Raw genomic sequence first — 9,098 nt, 5'->3', positions numbered from 1 at the left:
GAATCCTTTTTCCGACAATACATCATGCAAACACCGTTTGGGCTAACCAATTCGTCTCTTACTGGAGAATACAGTAAAATGAAAAATAGATAATTGCATTTCAGTTAGATTCGAACCCCACCGGTGCCCCGACTAGTTTCGACTCATGTCAAGTCGTCATCAGGAGACACTAGGTAGGTGTTCGAAGCTAACTGATTTGCCGCTATTACTTCGTGAATTTATAAACTAAATCCACCAGAGTATACTTAGTACGACCTCTATATGTGAAAAGAGAAAATAATTATTCTCTTGGTAGCCCGGCGAATAGCAAAATCAAGCTTTATAACAATAAAGCTATGAAAGGCGATGTAACGGAATCCTTTTTCCGACAATACATCATGCAAACACCGTTTGGGCTAACCAATTCGTCTCTTACTGGAGAATACAGTAAAATGAAAAATAGATAATTGCATTTCAGTTAGATTCGAACCCCACCGGTGCCCCGACTAGTTTCGACTCATGTCAAGTCGTCATCAGGAGACACTAGGTAGGTGTTCGAAGCTAACTGATTTGCCGCTATTACTTCGTGAATTTATAAACTAAATCCACCAGAGTATACTTAGTACGACCTCTATATGTGAAAAGAGAAAATAATTATTCTCTTGGTAGCCCGGCGAATAGCAAAATCAAGCTTTATAACAATAAAGCTATGAAAGGCGATGTAACGGAATCCTTTTTCCGACAATACATCATGCAAACACCGTTTGGGCTAACCAATTCGTCTCTTACTGGAGAATACAGTAAAATGAAAAATAGATAATTGCATTTCAGTTAGATTCGAACCCCACCGGTGCCCCGACTAGTTTCGACTCATGTCAAGTCGTCATCAGGAGACACTAGGTAGGTGTTCGAAGCTAACTGATTTGCCGCTATTACTTCGTGAATTTATAAACTAAATCCACCAGAGTATACTTAGTACGACCTCTATATGTGAAAAGAGAAAATAATTATTCTCTTGGTAGCCCGGCGAATAGCAAAATCAAGCTTTATATTGTATTGTCGGAAAAAGGATTCCGTTACATCGCCTTTCATAGCTTTATTGTTATAAAGCTTGATTTTGCTATTCGCCGGGCTACCAAGAGAATAATTATTTTCTCTTTTCACATATAGAGGTCGTACTAAGTATACTCTGGTGGATTTAGTTTATAAATTCACGAAGTAATAGCGGCAAATCAGTTAGCTTCGAACACCTACCTAGTGTCTCCTGATGACGACTTGACATGAGTCGAAACTAGTCGGGGCACCGGTGGGGTTCGAATCTAACTGAAATGCAATTATCTATTTTTCATTTTACTGTATTCTCCAGTAAGAGACGAATTGGTTAGCCCAAACGGTGTTTGCATGATGTATTGTCGGAAAAAGGATTCCGTTACATCGCCTTTCATAGCTTTATTATTACAAAGCTTGATTTTGCTATTCGCCGGGCTACCAAGAGAATAATTATTTTCTCTTTTCACATATAGAGGTCGTACTAAGTATACTCTGGTGGATTTAGTTTATAAATTCACGAAGTAATAGCGGCAAATCAGTTAGCTTCGAACACCTACCTAGTGTCTCCTGATGACGACTTGACATGAGTCGAAACTAGTCGGGGCACCGGTGGGGTTCGAATCTAACTGAAATGCAATTATCTATTTTTCATTTTACTGTATTCTCCAGTAAGAGACGAATTGGTTAGCCCAAACGGTGTTTGCATGATGTATTGTCGGAAAAAGGATTCCGTTACATCGCCTTTCATAGCTTTATTGTTATAAAGCTTGATTTTGCTATTCGCCGGGCTACCAAGAGAATAATTATTTTCTCTTTTCACATATAGAGGTCGTACTAAGTATACTCTGGTGGATTTAGTTTATAAATTCACGAAGTAATAGCGGCAAATCAGTTAGCTTCGAACACCTACCTAGTGTCTCCTGATGACGACTTGACATGAGTCGAAACTAGTCGGGGCACCGGTGGGGTTCGAATCTAACTGAACTGCAATTATCTATTTTTCATATATATATATATATATATATATATATATATATATATATATATATATATATATATATATATATATATTGATGTGATCTTGATTATTGATATGAGATAATATTCTTATACGTCATTTAATTTAATCAATGCATTAATAATAATCTAATTAATTTACCAGATCACATATCAATATGTTTTCAATCTCAGGGCTTTTTATAAAATTAATTACTTACTTACGTGGCTTCTAAGTATTTCTCAATGGTTCCTAATCGGGATAGGAAAGAAAAGAGTAAAATAATACACACATATGGGTTACAATTATAATCAAAATATTGTTTATTTTATTTAAATGGCAATCACTGCTTAATATTTGCTATATCTTATTATTCTTAAACATAACATTTACACATGGGAATCTTATTTCCTTTTGGTTTCCAATTGAAAGTTTTTATTAACATTTAACTATTATGATTTATTAGCAACAATTCTATTTAAGTTTAATGAAGCTTTTCTGATATTAGTGATTATGTTCTTCAATTTTAAATGTGGTATTTAATACGAAAAACCCATACATTCATGTCCAAACAAATGAGACTGACCTTTTTCTGGTGAACTGAGAATGTCTTCACACAAGACCCGTTTCCTGCTATCCTTGGCTGCGATCAAAACCTCGTCCTGGCTTTCAGTAATGTTCTCCTTTGAAAACTAGCTCGTATAGCTCTCGTTCCTGCTTCTGTCGTGATGCTGTATTCTACCTTTTTCGAAACTGCAATCAGCTACCGGGACACTCTTGGCTCAAGGAGGTTCTTTTACTCTCAACCTGGCCTACCTCTCATTCCACGATAGATACTCCACCCTCACGGAACTACACCGGCTTTCTCACTCTCCGTACACTACCGTCTACCACTGGACTTCACTTCTCGACAGCTCAAAACATTCTGATCTCTATTTTTCATTCATTGACCTACTTTCTAAATATCCCTTCCAAATTCACAAATCAACCTTCCACCACCAACTCTCATTCGCAGTCTTCCTCAAAACCAATTTTTAATCTTTCTAAATATGCTTAATGGATTTCAAAAAAAAATAGTTAATTCCCATTCTAAAATTACTTTCTACTATTTACAAAATTTAATGACCTATTATCTACTTCAAATGAGTCTTATTTAGCATAGGCTAATGATCGAACCTTCCGCGAACAACGATAATGACCTATTATCTCTTTCAACTCAGTCTTATTTAGCATAGGCTAATGATCGAACCTTCCGCGAACAACGATAATGGTACGCGCCATTCACTTTGTTTATTCTCGGCGCATTGTCCCGAGTTCCGTAAGCTTTTTCTAATCACTTCTTAAAATTAAATATAACAATTTGTTGTATACAGGTTGTTCTAAATTTATATGCCCGTGGTTGAGAAAATTGAAAATATTTTATATTAAATTGAATTCTGTTTATAATTATCAAAATTTAATTTTCATATCAAATAGAAATATAACAAATCCCCGCCTTGTATTCGATAAAATTTATCTGCATTTTTAAATAAATTTTCTTGAGGCAAAACCAACTCCCTGTATATTTCCTTACTTTAATCTACGTCTTATATCCTAACTTACTATCTACTTCATGTATCTGTCTTTTATTCGTGATATTTGTATACATCGTGAATATTATAAATTCCTCGGATCTTTTCCGAGTTCCTGTGCCTCAACTCATAACTATTTATCCCATTTTCATTATTCACGATGTACGGGCCTTCGAAAACAGGCATCAACTTTGCGCAAATGCCCCCAGGAAGATTTGATACTCGTAATGCCCTCACGAGTACTTTTTCACCCTTTTGGAAAGTCACTGGTCTTCTTTTTCTATTTTGTTCCTGTCTTTGGATATATTTTTCGTTGCTTCGCCGTAATCTTCTCTGTACGGTTTCAATCACCTGTTGATATTCTTTTGGCTCTTGGTCTTCCCATGGCCTTGTCGGCAGTACACCCTTCATGATATATTCTGGGGTCTCTTTTGTTACTGTGCTCGGAATTGTATTTAGATACCTTTCTATTTCCGCCATTTTCCTGTCCCAGTGGCGATGTTGACCATCTGTTGCAATGCGAAGAAATTTCGTCACTTCCTGTATGAATCGTTCCGAAGGATTACTCTGTGGATGTCTGATGCTGACAAAATTTGTCTCTATTCCTCGTTCTCGAAGTTGTCCCTTGAAACGATCATTTCGGAAATACGTTGCATTGTCCAGTAGAATCTTTTTTGGTGTTCCTACTATGGCTATAAAATTGTCGATTTTTCTTAATATTTCTTCCCCCTTTGTGGTGCGGCAACTATATAATTTTACGTATTTTGAAAACACATCCACCATTACCAGAATATGTTTGTTCCTTTTAGTGGTCATAATTAGATCGCTTAACATATCTATTGCTACAATGTCTAGTTTGTTTCGGGCTTCAATATTTTTGGCAACATTTTCGTTTTTGAAATTTCGACTCTTATATTTTTGACATACATCGCACTTCTGGGTAATTTCCTTTGCAATGCGGTAATCCTTTCGGCTGATGTAATTTTCCCTAAAAACGAGCCAAACTTTTCTGCTACCGATATGCCCATTGTCCTCATGTAATTTCTTTATTATCTTTTCGGCCAATGTCTGTGTCACTAAATATAGTTCCTTTCCGTCTATTCTCTTAAAATATATGTTATTTTCTACTTCCGCTCTTCTTTTCTCTCTTTCCTCTAGGTCTTCCTGGTTTGTCCTTATCTCATTTAACGAATATATCCCTTCTTCTTGTATTAATCTATTTAGTCCCACCTGTAGAGTAATTGTTTCCTTTTTTCCGGTGTCCTCATCCCGTGTTAGAGCGTCGGCTATTATGTTGTCTTTTCCTTTTATATATCGGAACTCAAAATCATACTCCTGTAATAATAGAATGCCTCTATGTATTCTATTATTTACTAATCTATTCTTCATGATATGTACTAAAGCTGCATGGTCTGTTTCGATTGTGAATTTTGCTCCCAATAAGTAAAACCTCAATTTGTTTACGCAATATAGTACACTGGCAAACTACAATTCTGTAACACTATATTATCTCTGATGTGTTTTAGTCACTCGAGATATAAAACATATCGGCACTTCTTGGTCGTTTTGTATTTGAGACAGAACTCCTGCAAATTTTTGTATGGACGCATCAGTTCGGAGTATAAAAGGTAAATTGTAAATGGGGTGGTATATTTTCGTTCCTTTTGCGAATTCTCGTTTTAATGTTTCGAAAGCTTCCTCCTGTTCTTCTTTCCAATTCCATTTTATTCCTTTTTTAAGCAATTTTATCAGAGGGATTTCCTTTTGGCTCAAATCGGAAATCAGCTTTTTAAAATAATTTATCGTGCCAAGAAAACCTCTCAATGTTTTCAAATTCGTTGGTCTTGGGTATTCATCTATGAGCTTGACTCTGTCTTCGGCTAATCTTACTGTTTTGGTGTCCAATTGAAAACCCAAATAAATGACTTCTTTTTGAAAAAATTGACATTTTTCAATGTTTAATTTCAATCCCGCTGTGTCCAATTCTTTCAGAATTATTTCTATGTGTTCCAGATGACTCTGAGTATCTTGTGAAAAAATTAATAAATCATCGATATAATGAACGATGAAATCTTCATGGCGATTCAAAATGGTATGTAGAGCTCGGACGAGTGCAGCACAAGCACTCTGCAATCCAAATGGCACTACCTTAAACCGGTAGACAATACCATCAATAGAAAAAGTGGTGTAGTTTCTACACTTTTCAGCTAACGGTATCAACCAAAAACTGTGTTTTAAGTCAATTTTCGAAAATATGTGTGACCCGGTGATTCTTCCAAAAATGGCCTCGATGTTTAGAGGTGATTCATATTGTGATACAGTGTGCTGGTTGATATTCCTGGCATCTAAACATAATCTCAATTCTCCATTGCTTTTCTTTACTATCACAATCGGGTTAACATACGGTGAATCACATCTTTCGATGATTTGATCTTCTAACATTTTATTTATTTCTTCTTTCACCTCTTGTCGATACTTGTATGGAATCGGGTAAGTCTTTGATCGAAAATTTCCCAAGTTTTTCACCTCAAATGAATGTTCGTACTTTTTAGCCACTCTGTTTTCCTCATTGATCAAATTTTCGTAGTTTCTTAACATCAACCGCAATTCTTTTTCTTTCCCTTCTCCACATATCAATTTTCTGTCTTTTTTCTCAGACTCTTCACACATGTTTACCGTGCATTCTGCATCCTCGTTTGCATATACCTCCTCTTCAAATACTGCTGTTTCAATCATATTCTTTTCACTTTCATTTTTTAGCTTTATTTCTTCTTCTCCTGAGCTCGTCTCTTCTTTTGAGGAATCCCAGGTTTCCGTTGTTTCTGATACTCTCAATTTTTCTTCTTCTGGGCTCAACTCTTCTTTTGAGGCGCCACAGGTTTCATTTTCTTTTATCTTTTTCTGACCTTTTCTCCTTTTTTTTCTTTGTCCTTGCTTCGCTGCCAAATTCATTTCCACTGTTTGTTCTTTACCTGATTCGTCCGTATTTTGTTTCTCATGTTCCTTGTCCTGTTCTTTTTCTTTTTCTTCTTCCGTTGTCTCTATTTTCGTTTTCCCTTCTGGGATTAAAATCTCGTCTTGTATAGTCCCTCCTATTTTGATTTCTATCTCTGTAATCTTGTGTTTCTCGGGGCCTGTAATCTTCTCGCGACCTTCTTGATTTTCTTTCTCTTAGACGTGATTCTCTTATTTGTAGGAATTGGCATAAACTATCTATGTCTTTGTAATTTTGCAATGTGATATGGTCTTCCAGCGTTTCCTCGAAATGTCTTGCAATCAGTTCGACTAATTGTTCCGATGAGTAATTATATTGCAAATGTTTTGCATTATTGTAAATTTGCAAAGCATATGTCCTTTCTGATACACCCATCCTATCATTGTATTTCCCATTTTGCAATTCCTTGTTAATTTCCAATTGTTGGACCTTTCCCCAGAAATAATTCAAAAATTTTTGTTCAAATTGTTGCCAATTGCCGAATTCTTCTTCTTTGCTATCGAACCATAGGCTTGCTTCATATTTGAGATGGTTTCTGATAGTTTCTTTTGCTGTTTCGAAATTTCCGATGTGTTGTATTTTCTTTTTCAGGCTATTTATGAACGGCACTGGGTGTAATCTTCTTACATCCCCGCCAAACCTTATCTTCACGTCATCTGTGCTATGTATAACCATTTCTCTTCTTTCTCCTACATTTTGTTGCGTCCGGTTTTCGGTGACTTGTTTTTCTATTTCTGTGATTCTTTTTTCCACTTCTTCTCTATCTACTTGAATAGCATTTTCCAACTTATTTTCCAAATTTTCTAGTTCCTTTTTCTGGCCATTCGTTAACTCCTTTATTTTATCTTGAATTTTCATTTCATACTTTTCTATGCGTTCCTCCATTTTCTTGTTGTTCTCTTCTATGGCTTGTTTTGTTTCCTTCTGATTTTCTTGCATTATTCTTTTTGTTTCATCCATTTTTTGATCCAATTTTTGTTGTGTTTCATCCATTTTTTGTTGTGTTTCATCCATTTTTTGATCCACTTTATCCATTTTCTTTGATGTTTCTTCCTGATTTTTATCCATTGCTTGTTTTGTTTCCTCCTGATTTTTATCCATTGTCCTTTTTGCTTCATCCATTTTTTGTGATTGGAGTTGCATAAGTTGTAATATCTTTTCTAATTCTGACAATTCTTTTTTTCCTGTTTCCATGATTGTTGTGTCTAAAATATCTTCTTTGTCTGAATTATCCTCTTGATTTGAATGTTCTTTTTGTTTTTTATTGTCTTTGCTTTGGCTTCTTGTCACAGACATTTGTTTTCAAGAAGTACTGTCCCCGCCAAATATGAAATTTTACTAGTATGTTACCAAGACGACTTTTTCTCACCCAAATATTATAAATTGTCAATAAATATATCAAATGTAAATATCGTAAAAATAAAATATTAAATCAGTTATGTAAAATTTGTACCTAAAGAGATCTAAAATTTTATGTTATCAAATGTAAGTATCTCACTTTTTACCACAGGCATATAAATTTTCAAATACCGGCTTTACTCTTTCTATCCTTCAAATTTGCCACTAGAAATACTTTTCCATGCTTTCCACGTTGGACGACAGTTGATGTGATCTTGATTATTGATATGAGATAATATTCTTATACGTCATTTAATTTAATCAATGCATTAATAATAATCTAATTAATTTACCAGATCACATATCAATATGTTTTCAATCTCAGGGCTTTTTATAAAATTAATTACTTACTTACGTGGCTTCTAAGTATTTCTCAATGGTTCCTAATCGGGATAGGAAAGAAAAGAGTAAAATAATACACACATATGGGTTACAATTATAATCAAAATATTGTTTATTTTATTTAAATGGCAATCACTGCTTAATATTTGCTATATCTTATTATTCTTAAACATAACATTTACACATGGGAATCTTATTTCCTTTTGGTTTCCAATTGAAAGTTTTTATTAACATTTAACTATTATGATTTATTAGCAACAATTCTATTTAAGTTTGATGAAGCTTTTCTGATATTATTGATTATGTTCTTCAATTTTAAATGTGGTATTTAATACGAAAAACCCATACATTCATGTCCAAACAAATGAGACTGACCTTTTTCTGGTAAACTGAGAATGTCTTCACACAAGACCCGTTTCCTGCTATCCTTGGCTGCGATCAAAACCTCGTCCTGGCTTTCAGTAATGTTCTCCTTTGAAAACTAGCTCGTATAGCTCTCGTTCCTGCTTCTGTCGTGATGCTGTATTCTACCTTTTTCGAAACTGCAATCAACTACCGGGACACTCTTGGCTCAAGGAGGTTCTTTTACTCTCAACCTGGCCTACCTCTCGTTCCACGATAGATACTCCACCCTCACGGAACTACACCGGCTTTCTCACTCTCCGTACACTACCGTCTACCACTGGACTTCACTTCTCGACAGCTCAAAACATTCTGATCTCTATTTTTCATTCATTCCCCTACTTTCTAAATATCCCTTCCAAAT

This window comes from Diabrotica virgifera, chromosome 6 (genome assembly GCF_917563875.1).
Source record: "Diabrotica virgifera virgifera chromosome 6, PGI_DIABVI_V3a".
NCBI classification, from domain to species: Eukaryota; Metazoa; Arthropoda; class Insecta; order Coleoptera; family Chrysomelidae; genus Diabrotica; species Diabrotica virgifera.
The sequence above is the reverse complement of the archived record's forward strand: the minus strand, read 5'-3'. Positions refer to the sequence as shown.